At 46.9% G+C, this 13,597-nt stretch overlaps 1 protein-coding gene across 3 annotated transcripts in view; it reads right to left on the bottom strand.

The window, feature by feature from the left end:
- The window catches only part of MVB12B (multivesicular body subunit 12B), a 234,488-nt gene that overhangs the window by 186,177 nt on the left and 34,714 nt on the right, over positions 1-13,597 (bottom strand). For all 3 annotated transcript variants that reach the window (XM_072960130.1, XM_072960132.1, XM_072960131.1), the window contains one exon: positions 12,203-12,420. The gene's annotated coding sequence lies outside the window, so the exon portion shown is untranslated. The remainder of the gene's footprint in view (positions 1-12,202; positions 12,421-13,597) is intronic.

Below are 13,597 nucleotides of genomic sequence, written 5' to 3'. Positions count from 1 at the left end.
CGCAGCAGTGACAACGGTGAGGCAAGGAAACACAGGCCCTCCCTCTGGTGGACAGATTGGCTTTTCTGATCCTCTTTGTGAGACAACAGGAACTTCAACGGATGCTTGCTGAGGATCTCAGACTCAACCTGGGGCGAGCAGGGAGACTTAGGGGCAGGTGCTGTCAGGAGAGAAGAGAGATACTCTTTCTGCTTCCAGGAGACGGGGTCTGAGAGTCGCTGGAATGTTAAAGGGGGACTTCATGTTGTACCCTCTATGCTGCTTAAGCCAGACATATGGCTTCGTACTCCAGGAGCTCCGATCTGGCCCCTCTTTTTCACTTTCACTCCTCTTCTTGAAGCCTTCACTTCAGTTACGTCGAATTCTCTACCAAACCAAAATCATACTTTCCACATTCAGGCCTTTTAGTATGACTCTTTGGCTTTCAAGAGATAGGAGAAAAATAATGATGGCACTTACTCTGAGCCAGGCTCTGTGCGAATTTTTTGCATCCCATCTAATCAGTCAGGATAAGCCAGCTCTGTTGCAGTGACAAACAATTCCAAAATTCCAGGGTCTCACAACAACCAAAGTCTGGTTCTCACTCATGCTGCCTGTCTGAAGTACGCTGGCTGTGATGAGGCAATGTAGTTTCTTTCTTCCAGGACCCCGGCTTCTGGAGCATCTTCTGTCTGGAACACTACTGGCTGTGGTTGTCACTTCAGCAGGAAAGAGTGCGGCAAAGCACAAACCAGCTCTTAGGGTTCCTGCCTGGAGTGACACATCACTTCCACTCACATTTCATTGGCCAAAGTAAGTTGTGTGGCCAAGACTGACTTCAAGGGGCTGGAGCATTAGGGACCAAGAAAATAACCTACCCTGGTGTGCCTTCTGTTTGCCACATACTCATTTCCTAATCGCCTCCCCGCCCCGGACTCCTACTTGCCTCTAGGCAAGCAATCCAGAGTCCCATCCAGACACTGGTTCAAACTCCAAGTCCCAGATCCCTGTGTGATGCCTGGAATGCTCCTCATGAGACAGAACAGAGACCTGGCTTGTTTTCGTTCAGAGACCTATGAACAGGCCAGCTACCTGCAATCCACAGGCCCAACAAACTGAAATGGGCAGGGCAGTCACAGAGAAATACTTCCATTCTGAAGGGACAAGAACAGGAGACACACGGCAGTCACAGCTCTGCAGATTCTCAAATCATTCTTGGCACACATTTCGAGGGGTCAGTTCCCTGGACATGAGGAATGTTCCTTGATGAGCCCCCAAGTCCATCTCCTGCAAGGAATGCCCCAGTCCTGTATCCCCTGCGACGCTTGGCTTTTGGGGAATCCTTCCTTTCCCAAGATTGAACCGTAAGGAAATCCACTTTTATGGACCAAAATGTCCATAAAACTTTGAACTGAATATTGGCAATTTCATAGGGTTCAACCTATCTTCTTCCACATATGAGAAGAACATTGGAGAATATGCCCAGTTTGGGGGCTGAGAACACTTCTCAGGCTTTTTTCTTTCCACAAAGATTGGAGTCCAAAAGGTGGGTCTAATTGGTCACAATCACTTTTACACCAGGTTGGTTGTTCTTAATGAAGAGGGTATCAGGGAACAGTAATACAATCTACTACATTATCTCATTGAATCCATACAACAACTTTCTAGATAAATGCTTTTATGATCTCTATTTTACAAACAAGGAAAATGAAGCTCAGAGAGGTTAAGTACTCTGTCCAGGGTCACACAGCTAATACATCTTTCAGTGAGAAGTCAATTTTAATTGTACCGCTACACTGCCTCCTCAAAAAGAAAAAAAAAAAAACCCTTCTATCATATGGTTACAGATGGGCTGTGAGTTGAGGCACCGATGGCATCTTTCTGATTCCTGTGCTTAGTTATAATTTCCACTTTGTTGTGCGATGATATTTTCATCATGCAACTTTCAGCTCTGGCTCTCTGCCAATTCTTCCTATGTCTCTCCAAACACCCAGGAGAGGAAATCTGGCCCAATCATAGGTCATAGGTCACTGACCTACCTATGATTGGCTCTTATTGGGTCAGACATTCTCCCCTGGTTAAGTAGCTCAGCTAACGTCATGAGATACAAAACACGGCTTCTGAGGCACAGGGCCTCAGAAAATGGAATGATTTTTATCCTTCATAAACACCTTCACACATGCTTCTCCCTTTGCCTGGAATTAGCAAGTTCTGGCTATATCCAGTGGCAATGTAGCTTAAGGAACTCTTATGATGTGAACTGTGCTAAACACATTTAACCTCACGACAAACCCATGATGCAGACGCTATCATTAGCCCCATTTTAAAGATAGGGAAGCTGAGGCTCAATGAGACTAAGAAACTAGCCCTCTTACTCTCATCTTAAGCTTCACAGCTGAGACTTTACTATACACCAGGACGTCCCATGGCACCTCTTCCTGGAAGCCTTTCCTGATTTCCCCTTGTGGAAGAGGCTTCTCTTTACTGAACCTCCATAAACCTTTTGCCTGCTCCTAGGAGCTGACCACATGTTGCCTTGTGCTATGTCTGAGGGTTGTGTGTGATTCATCTCTGCCTCTTCATTTGTTCATTCATTCATTCATTCTTTACTGACTGCCAGGCCCTGTGCGATGCACTAGGGATCCATTCAAATAGAGTCCCCGCTTTCTCAGAGTTTATTGTCCAGTGGGGAAGATAGACATTAAACAGATAATGGCACCAATAATTAGTTAATTACAATTGTTATAAGTGTTGTGAAGAAGTCCGGGGGGATGTGAGCATTTATAACAGGGGACCTGATTCTAGAAGGTAGGGCCGATGCCTACGAGAAGGTAGTATTTCAGCTGAATTCTGGAAGGGTAGGTAGGAGCTGACGGGGGTGGAGATGGGGACAGGACGGAGCTTTCAAGGCAGACAAAACAGCTGGGGCCAGGCCCTGGGGCTAAGAGAACTTAATGCGCTGAGCCTGGGCACGGCGTGTCAGTAGGGCAGGGCAGAAGGAGGCCGCACCCGCCCGGCCTGCTATTTGGCTGAGTCTCCCTGCGTTCACGTGGCCACCCCAGCCAGAGGCTCCTGGCCTGGGTGGCTATGGCTGGAGCCAGAGGTTGCAGGCATTTCATCTCTGGCGAGCCAGCAACTGGGAGCGACTGCTGTTCTCTGGCCATACCCCGCACGCCTGGGTCAGGAGGAGGGGGGTAGCAGAGGACGTGCACAGCACACTTTTTATATATGTGGGGCCATAATATTTAAGTGTCTTGGCTGTAAGCCTGCGACTAGGTCCCCCGACAGCCAAGCCTTGCTCCGCGCGCTCTAACAGCTGTCTGTAAAACCCGTTTATGGAGCTTCCATAAATTTCCCAGCTGCTGCAAACACAGGGCTGGGACAAAGAGCCGGTGGGAGGGAGGCGTGGAGAGCCGGGCTTCAGTGTCTCTGCCGGCTCGTCCTCTGGGCCCCCGGCTTGCCCCCTGCCCACCGGGGGCTGCCTTACCCTAAATTCTTTTATTGAAGCTGATCTTAACGTCGACCCCGTGGGGCCTGGCTGGGCAATCCAGCTCGGCCCAGACGCCGGCACTTTCAAGACTGCAGCAAAAGGTACAGTAAATCAGAATTAAGTGTCATGATAGTGATTTGAACTGACACTGTTTTCACCTTGTCCATTTACTGGGAAATATATAACAGGAATAGATTGAGCCTGTCATATTGTACCTGAAAAATACAGCTGTTAGGCTAGGAAAGGCAGCTGGCACCGAGGCAGGGTCCCAGTGGACAGGGGGCACCTGGTGGGGGGGCGGCTTGTTGTCAGCATCCTGGCGGGGTGAAAGCTTGTCCCGGGGACACTAAGAGCCTGACTGCGCTTTTCCAAGGGCCCATTTAAGGTAGACGCAGCCTGATCAGCCTGCTAGGTGGTCACATCCCAACTGCTACAGGGACCCTGTGGTCAGCTCCATTGCCCTGAGGTGCCCAGACTACAGTGCATTAAAAAAAAAAATTCTATTGAAGTATAACACAGAACAGAAAAGTGCACAAATCATATTGCTTGATTTATCTTCACCAGCTGAATACACCTGTGTACCCAGCGCCCAGATCATGAAACAGAACAGAATCCCCCAGATGGCCCTCTCTGCCCTCTCTCTACTCTCTGCCCTCCCTCCTCCCACAAAGGGGACCACTACTCTGATGTCTCAGCTTGTGGACTGATTTTGTACATGGCATTTTAATGAGGTAATTTTGAAATTTCCACCTATTTTTTGTCCCCTCCCCCAAGGAAAACAGAAACCTCTCAGCTTTAAAATAATTTATATAGAATATGAGCAACAGATACCCCATCTCTTCTTCTGGACTCTTATGCGTGGTCTTGACCTCATTCCAGAGCAGTTGTGGGTGGGAAGGATGGGAGAGGATCCAGGATGGATGTGAAGTGGCAGGGGTGGAGCAGGAGTCAGAGATGAGGGAACCAAATGGGGGGAGGGGGAGGCTGCAGACTGGGGTGGGATGAGGAGGCAGTGGATAGCCAGGGACAGCGTCAGGGTCAAAGAAGAAGTAACAGTCATGCTCAGGGTAGATTCAGAAACAGGGTGGAGCCATGAGCAGGAGGGGCTCAGAGAAGGGGTAACAGGGTTTGAGGGGCCCAAACTTTGCTATATAAGAAGCTGAACCTAACGTCCTGGGGCTGAACCACCAACAAAATGCGGTGGGGCCGGGAAGGAACAGGATCTTTGCTGCAGGACTGAGGCTGACGCCCTCCCCATCCTCCCAGCCCCTGGCAGCCCAGGGGTGGTTTGGTCTCTGTCTTTCTCAGGTGGAGAGATCTCCACCCTTCCCCATTCAGACTGGCAGAAAGCAAGTAGGCTGCCACAGTGCCACCAGCAGGTGGCCTCAGGTATCCTACCGCCCTGAACTCTGGCTTGACTCAGCTCTGGCTTCTACTCTCAGCCTCCTCTTTCCCGCCTGGAACTCCACCCTGAACCCACCCTCGTTGGCTGGGGCTTGAACCCCCTGCAAACCCATGCCAGCTCCCATCCCCCAAAGTCACAACTGCTCCCTAGCTTCTGGGCGCTGTGGGGACCTCCTATGAACTGATCACCTTGGTGCTGCTGTGTATCATACTCTAAGTATCTCCTGCTGTTGAAGACACCCTTAAGAGGAGATAACCCTCGCCAGTGTGAAGACCTGTCCTTCTCGACCTCCACCTCTAAGTCAGCCCAGACCCCCACCCAGCCAGGGCCACACCACGTAAGTCACGATGGCCGACACCTTCACACAGAGGACCCGGGCTTCCTTCTGGTCACGTCCATTCCACCTTCATCCACATCCTGACCCTGCTTTCTGCCATCAGCCCATCAGCGCCTGCTATACAGGAGGGCCACTCTCTTCCCTGGCTTTGCCTTCAATGCTCTGACCTCCAGTCCTGGATTCTTTCTACCTTTGTCACCTCCAGGAGGACTTGACCTCAGGACCCACACTCGGGAGGTGGACTGGTTTCTCCCAGAGAAAGGGCGAAACAAGACATTCCCCTTCTGTTAGTAAGCCCTTCCAGAGAACCCTTTCCTCATCCACATTCTCACCAGAGCACCATAGTCACGTTGTCTGATACTGGTTCTCACGGGACGGCATCTCTTTGAGGGCAGGGATGGGGCCTGGCTCATGTATTCCGAGCACCTCCTCAATGCCTGGCACAAAGGCACCATTTTACAAATATCAGTTGAACAGCTGAATGACGAATGGCTAACAGCACAAATTTCAAGGTAGGGAAATCTAGGGTTTAATCCTGACACCTCTACTTAGAGTATCATTCAACAGCCTTAGGCCTCACTTTTCCATCTGTAAAATGGGATAATACCACTTTACTCCACAGCGCTCTCTGAGGACCGAATGCAACAACGCATGTCAACATGCGGCATCAGCTCTGGCGCACAGTCAGCACTCAAACGGTACTGGTTATCATTTCTCTTTTCTCTTATTATGGCTCCTTTGAGGTCCTAGGTTACCTTAAGCACGCATTTGCTCATGACCTTGGGCTACCTGCTTGCATCCTCCGTTGGGCTCACTGAAGAGTCAGAGTCAAGACAAAAAGTAGGCAGACTCTGCCCCTTCTCTTTGATCCCCAAGGTCCCTGACTTCTGTGCAGCCTTGGAGAAGGCCTGTCCCTCTGTTCACAGGGTCCTCCCTGGCCATCTGCTGGGCACTGGCCTTTCCTCCCCAGCTCTGATGGGCAGTCCAGGGCTAGCCCCTGGGAGCAGCACAGTGAGGGGAAGCAGGGCCCGCTAGCCAGCTGGGAAAGGCCACCGCTCTGCTGATGAAGGGCCTTTATCGACCTCCCTCTGCAGCCACCAGCCGCATCACTCACAGGCCCCCAGACGGGAGCCCATTCATCTGGGGCCTGGAATGCAAGGGGGCTGGGATTTCTCATTCTAGGGCGACACGAAGTTCACATCAGGAAATATTAGTCTGATGAGTTCCCTGCGAGTGGCGGGACTGTCAGGCATTAATCACGGGCTGAGGGGGAGGCAGCGCTGGGCCCTTGGTCTGATCCCCCAGGGTCTCATCCTTTCTGGGAACTTCAGAACCTCGCCAGGACTGAAGACAAGGATGGAAATTACCCTTGAAGTGCCGCAGGCTGCTATCACTCTCTGAAGACTTTCTGTTGGGGGCTAGGGATTTGTGAGAACTCAGGCGGGTGGTGTCACTCCCTGAGTGTCAGTTTTCTAGTCTGTAAAATGGGGTGGGAAATATCTGCCTCACCAGTAGTTGTGAAGCCAAAAGGAGATGGTGCATGTCAGCACCCCAATTTGGTGTCTGGAATACAACTGACGGTTCATAAATGCTGACCCAGGCTTCTGCCCCCTTCCTTCCCTCTTCCTCTGCTGGCCTGGACACCCCTGGAGGGCGGGACCTGGTTTATTCTCATTTCCGTGAGGCCTATATGATGATGGATAAATGCATCCATGCACAAATGCATGAGTGACTGGAAGAAACTCAGCCTTTTGTTTGAACACTGGTTGTAAGCAATCACTCTTTGGGCAAAAAGCAGGGGGCTAATGCACAGACTCTGACACTCTGTAAAACATCTTCCCACCCTTTTCCTGTCCTGGCCAACCCCTGGACTTCTGTAATGAAATGATTGCCATGTGTGCACGAGATGGCAAGGGACACTGTGTCAAATCAGATCCCATTACTTCTGCTGCAGAGCCATCCATGGCTCCCCAGTACTTTTGGTTTAAGCCCCAAATCCTTGCCTTGGGTTGCATGGTGTGGGCACCATCTGTTTTTTGGCCTCCCATCCCACCACACACCTCCTCACTCTCTCTTCCAGCTGGCCTGGGTTTCTCTAAAGCCTCGAGCACACCATGTCCTCTGCCACCCTCCACTGTGCTGGTCCTTGTTCACAGCGATGTCATGGAGTCCTGGAACAAACTGTATCCTCTCCAGCTTCTAGGCTTTTGGACATATTGCCAGGAGCCCTTGGGGAGCTGCCCTCTGCTTCCTGAGCCCAGCAGTGGCGTCCTCCAAGAGGACAGCTACAGAGGTTTCCGCAGGGTCTCCCACCCAGGTGTCTGGAGTAACAGAGACATCCAGACCCTGAACAATTCATGAGCTCAGATTAGAGTCTTGTGCAGCCCTGGGCACCCAGGACTGCACCAGCTCCTGGGCCCTGGAGTGGGTTTGCTACGTGGGTCTGGCATCGAGTGTACCTTGGGAGATCCTGGCACCAGCAGAGCCCACCTGGGGAGTGCAGGGGGGCAGGTGCCATCTCAGCCCCTCCCTTGGTAGCCCAGCCTTGCTTGCTCCAGCTGTATGTGAACACAGCGTATCCCCATTTGCCTGGAATTGCTGAGAACCACTAACCTCCATCTGCACCCCTATCCCACAGGGTCACCCCTCAACCCAGCCAAGTAGGTAGATACCTCAAGAGCCCTGGAGGCTTTCCCTGCTGCCCTGGTCTCCTCCGTGTGTGGCCATGAGAAGCCACTGCCTTTGGTTTTCCGGTGCTGCCCAGAGAGGCAGGGTGATCACAGAGGCAAGTGCGGCTGGAGCAGAGGGCGCCAAGCCAGGCGTGTTTTCTAGTTCTATCCAGACAGCTAATGGCCTCGGTGACAATGCTGCTCCAAACGGCAACTCCGGAGCAGCCATAACACAGGGGGCACCTGCCCAGCAGCCCGCACCCCCTCCCAGATCGTCTGTCCTGGGAGGGGAGCATTGCCGGGAGGTTTGGGGCCCTCCCAGCCAAGGGTGCCACAGTAGCCCCCCAGTGCCCACCCGAGCCAGGCTTAGCAAGGCTGTGGAAGGCTACAGCAAAGTGCGTGCATACGCTCGTAAGTACAGGAGTGTGTGTAGGTGTTCATTTATGTGCCTACGCCTAAATCTATCTTTGTATGTGTGTGTGAGCGTGTTTGTGCCTAAGGAGGTCAATGTTTGGATGCATATGGACCCGTGGATAAATGTCTAAACATAAGTGTGTATTACTGTGAGTGCATCCATCTCTGTATGTCCTGGACGAGTGTGTGTGTGTCTTCCTGTCTGTAGGAACTGTGCAGTTGCGTGTCTGTTCATGGATGTCTCCATGTAACTGTTACTCTCCATGTACCTTGGTCAGCATTTGTGTGTGTTCCTCTGTGTGAGTGTGTAAGAAGCACATCTATGTATATGTGTCTGTGTCAGTGAATGGCTACATAGTTTTACTCAGTAAGTACTGATTGTGCACCTACTATGTGCTAAGCTTTGTTTTTGGTGCTAAGGATACAATGTTGAATAGACAAAGTCTCTGTTTTGGGGAGCATGTTACATTTCAGCAGGGGAGACAGACAACAAATAAACACCAAGAAGAAAATGAAGTTGGGTCAAGGATAGGGTTTGGGTGGCAACAGGGAGGCTATTTAATTAAGAGTGAGCAGACGGGCTTCTCCATGGAGGTGGCAGTGAGTCAAGGAGAGCTTCAGGCAAGGGAAAGGCAAGTTCTGATTTAAGTCCTAAGACACTTTGGCAGCTGGGTAAGAATGGACTGGGGAGGAGAGGGAAGAAGCTGGGACCAGTAAGGTGGAGGAGAGGCGAGCAGTCTTGGTGGTGGGGACTGGCATGGCCACCGTGGACGGTGTGACCAGTGACTTGATACAGAACCTATCTTTCCCACAACTTTTATCACAACTGTTATTTTGGAAAAGTTCAACCTTACAAAAAAGGTCGAAAGGAAGGTATTGTTCTAATATAAGCTAGCTTCACCAACTGTCAATGTTTGCAACATTTGTTTTCTTCCCCTCTCCCTGTGTTTGAGAGTTAATTGCAGACATCACAACATTTCACCCCGAGGGCCTTCAGAATATCTTCTAGGAGCAAGGACATTCTCCTACACAACTATAATACCACGAAAACACCTCAGAGTTTAACATGGATAAATTAATACCTAATATGAGATCTATATTTAAATTTCTTCAATTACTTCTTTTCTGTTCAGAAAACAAGGGTATCTCACAAGACTGATGGGGACGTGTCAAAAGGATACAGGAGAAGGCTTGATGGAGTTGGCCAAATTTTGAACAATTTGAGCATAAAAAAGAATAATAAATGAAAATGAATACATGTCTGTATATGCATGACTGGGACATTCTGCTGTACACTGGAAATTGATGCATTGTAACTAACTGTACTTCAATAAAAAAAGAGAAAGAATAATAAGAATAATGGATTATAGCACATTGAACTAAACAATAATCCATGAATCTATACCAGTATTCAAGAAAAAGACAGAAGAAAAGTTCTTTACAGAACAATGTAGAACAAACATAGAGGAAATAATAAAATTAGAAAAATCACTATTTTGCAATGACCAATGAAATAATTGAATCAAACAAGGTTCAGTAATGGATGCTAAAAGCAGTGGAAAAAATGTCAGGGGCACAGAATAGTCACAAAATTTCAAAGTATCATTCAACAGATTAATTTTCAATTGCAAATAAGAAAAGTTTCCTTTACAAAGGCAGAATCAGCAGACACCACCTTAACCAAGGGGTCAAACTCAGCACTAAGGGCAGTGGGAATGTAGGCTCTGCTTTGCACAGAGACCTGACAGGGGTTGCCCTTGGACTGAATGTGAGCAAGAAGAATCAAGTCTAACTCCCAGATGTGGGGCTTGACCAACTGGCTAAATGGTGTTGCCATTTACTGGGATGGGGAAGACTAGTACAAGAGCCCATTGGAAGGGAGAGAATCAAGCCATCCATGCTGGCTCTGTCCTGTCTGAAATGCCCATATAGCTGAAATTGTTGTACAGATATCTCGGTCTATGAACCTGTAGCTCGTGACCATAATTAGGGATGGAGATGGAAATTCAAGGTCATCAGTGTATATGTGGTCATGGGATGGATAACATCATCTATGGAGGAAGTCACCTTCCATAGTTTAAAAATCTTTTATTTGTGATCAAAAGAGCTTTGATTTTTCCATTATGTGATTTATGCATACTTAAAAGATTTTTAAAAAAATCTAAGTGTATAAAGCACCTGATTTTACACTAATGAGATGACCCAGGGTGGGGGTCCCTAGATAGCTTCTGGATGGGAGGTGGTCACCAAAAAGACCAAACACATGATTAGAGGGTGAAAACTTTCAGCCCCATCTCCTGACTCTGGGGAGGAGAGACGAGCTGGAGATTGCCTTATGAAAACTCTTGAAGAGGGAGACTCAGAGAGCTTCTGGGTTGGTGAATGCACTGACACGCTGGGGAGATGGCGCCCCCCAGAGAGGGCACGGGAGCTCCAGGCCTCACTCCATATAGCTTGCCCTATGCGTCTTTTCCATTTGGTTGTTCGTTTGTATCCTTTATAATAAAATGTGTGTGTGTGTGTGTGTGTGTGTGTGTGTGTGTGTGTGTGTGTGTGTGTGTGTGTGTGTGTGTGTGTGTGTGTGTGTGTGTGTGTGTGTGTGTGTGTGTGTGTGTGTGTGTGTGTGTGTGTGTGTGTGTTATTAAGAACAAATTCATAATCCCTAAAACCTCACCATTCACATTTTGCTGATCACGCCTCAGATACCTTTCTGGTTACTTTGCTTTCACACACGTTTGTACATAAATGTATCATGTGTGGTTTTTTTCAGAGACACTTTTAAAATAGGCTTTGTCTATTAGCCCCTTTCCATCTCCCTGGTCCTTCCCTAACATTCCAACAACCAGTGTTAAAATCCGGTGTGATTCCTTCCCACCCTTCCACAGGCTTATATAGTTGTATACATAAAGGGTTTGCCCATCCTGATCCAGATTGTTTGACAAAATGGATCCTATTACATACATTCCTTGAATTTCTCAATTAATAATATTGTGGAAACCCTTGCAAGTAAATCTACTCTTTTTAATGGCAACATCTTATTCCACAGCATGAATGTGGCATGATTTAAACACTCTCTCACTGATGGACTCTTTCCAGTTCTTTGGCCACTTACAACATTGCTGCACTGAACACCTTGATGCATTCCTGGGTATGAGCGCTCTATTTACTTCTACGGGACAGATCCTTATGAGTGGGATTGTTGGATTGAAAGAGATGAATCTTTTAAATAGATTTTTTTTTTCATATTGCTTTCCAAAAAGACAATACCAAGTCTCCTTTTCACACATGAAAATATACTTTTCCTTTCAGACCCATCAGTAGTAGGTGTTAACATTCTTTTGAATTTTTGCCAATTTAATGGGCGAGAAGTTACTTTAATTTGCATTTCCCTGAGTATTAGGAGGTTCAGCCATATGTTTATTGGTCATTTGGGTTTACTCTTCTCTGAGCCTATGCATATCCTGGGAACATTTTTCTACTGGATGCTTTGTCTTTTTCTTAACAATTTGCAAGAGCTAGAAATTAACTCTTTATCTGTCATAGGCATGGTAAATATGTTTTTCCTAACTTAGTATTTGTCTTTTAACTTTGTTTATGGGGTATTTGTCCATCTAAAAAACTTTAAATTTTACGTGGTTAGAAAGTTCCACATTTGATAATGACAGAATACATTGTCAAAGATAATCTCTCTGACACACATTGATGATCAACTCTGGATAAAATATATAAAAGGCTATGTAAAGGCACTGAAAGGGAGCAAAGCCTGGCAGAAACTGGAGAGACTGACATTTGCAAGAAATAAACAATAGTAAATGATTTTCTCATTTTAACATCTTTTTGCCTAAGGGCAGGCCCCAGGCAGTGCCACAAGAGTTGGCTAAAAATTGAACAGAAATCAGTATTCTTACTTGTTGAGGAATCAGAGGACAAAACCGGGGGCTTCCGTAGTAGTTGGGAAGTGAAGGAGGAAATCCCAGAAAGAGAAATTCATGGAGGAGGTGTTCCAAATTCTCTTCTGACTTCACCCAGGCCTCAGGGTGTTTTCTGAACTATGAACTCAGAGGTGAAACTCCTAGAAGCTTAACTGTGATTCAAATAACTGAACATCTTTCAGCTGCTGCCAACCCTAGGGGAAAGAGAATTTAAAATTTGAGTTCAGCCAAGTTAACTGCCTGATAGAATAAAAAACCAACATTCTTTAAGAGGACTGTAATAGAATCCAGAGTCTCTATAGCATACCATTGACAGTATCCAGGATATAATCCAAAATTACTAGGCATATGAGGAAAAAGGAAAATGTGGCCCATATTCAAGAGAAAAGGCAATCATGGAGACCAACCTCAAGGTGACTGAGCTCTTGGAATTTAGAAATAAGAATTTTAAAGCAGTTATTATGATAACTATGTTCAAGGACATGAAGGAAAATATGCTAGTAATGAGTGATTAAATAGAAGACATCAGCAGAGAAATAAACCATAATAATAAGCAAATGAGAATTCTAGAACCAAGACATACAAAATCTGAAATTAAAAAATTAACTGGATGAAATTAAATTTTATGTAGTAAAAGATGATTATCTTTCTTTTTAATTTACTCTAGGTTTCCTGTAACAGATAAAAATACACTCTTCCCCATCCCTACTGGCCTGCATCCCTGGATTATATATATATTCAACTTGAAATTTCTCCTAAGATTTTGATATTTTATTTTTTCATTTCAGTCACATTAATCCACTGGGATATAACTTTTTATATGGTGTGAGGTGAGAGTCCAACTTCATTTTCTTACAAATGGATGAGGTGCTTTTTTCTAGCATTATTTAACAATTAACTTTTTTTTCTTATTGAGGGTAAAACATTTACTATGTATTAAATTCTTATATATTTTGGAATGTGTTTCTGGGCTCTTTATTCTGTTCCCATTTTCTGTCCATCCCATAATCTGATGCCAATATAATACTGTCAGGTTCTAGTAGCTTTTCAGTGTATTTTAATATCCACAAAGCAAGGTAAATCTATAAGTTGCCTGCATTCCATGGCTCTCTTCCATCTTCAAAGCCAGTATCACCTCCCTCTGCTTTCTGCATCTGTGGTCACATCTCCTTCTCTGACAGTCCTGCCTCCCTCTTTCCCTTCTAAATATTGTGGTCACACTGGGTTCACCTAGCTCATCCTTAGCCTGATCACATCTGTAGTGTCCCTTTGGTATGAGAGGTAATATATTCACAGGCTTTGGATGTGGACATCTTTGAGGAACCATTATTCTGCCTACCACAGAGCCCAGTTTCTGGCTATGTGCTCAGG

Source organism: Vicugna pacos, chromosome 4 (genome assembly GCF_048564905.1).
Source record: "Vicugna pacos chromosome 4, VicPac4, whole genome shotgun sequence".
NCBI lineage: Eukaryota > Metazoa > Chordata > Mammalia > Artiodactyla > Camelidae > Vicugna > Vicugna pacos.
This window is presented reverse-complemented; position numbering and strand designations above follow the sequence as displayed.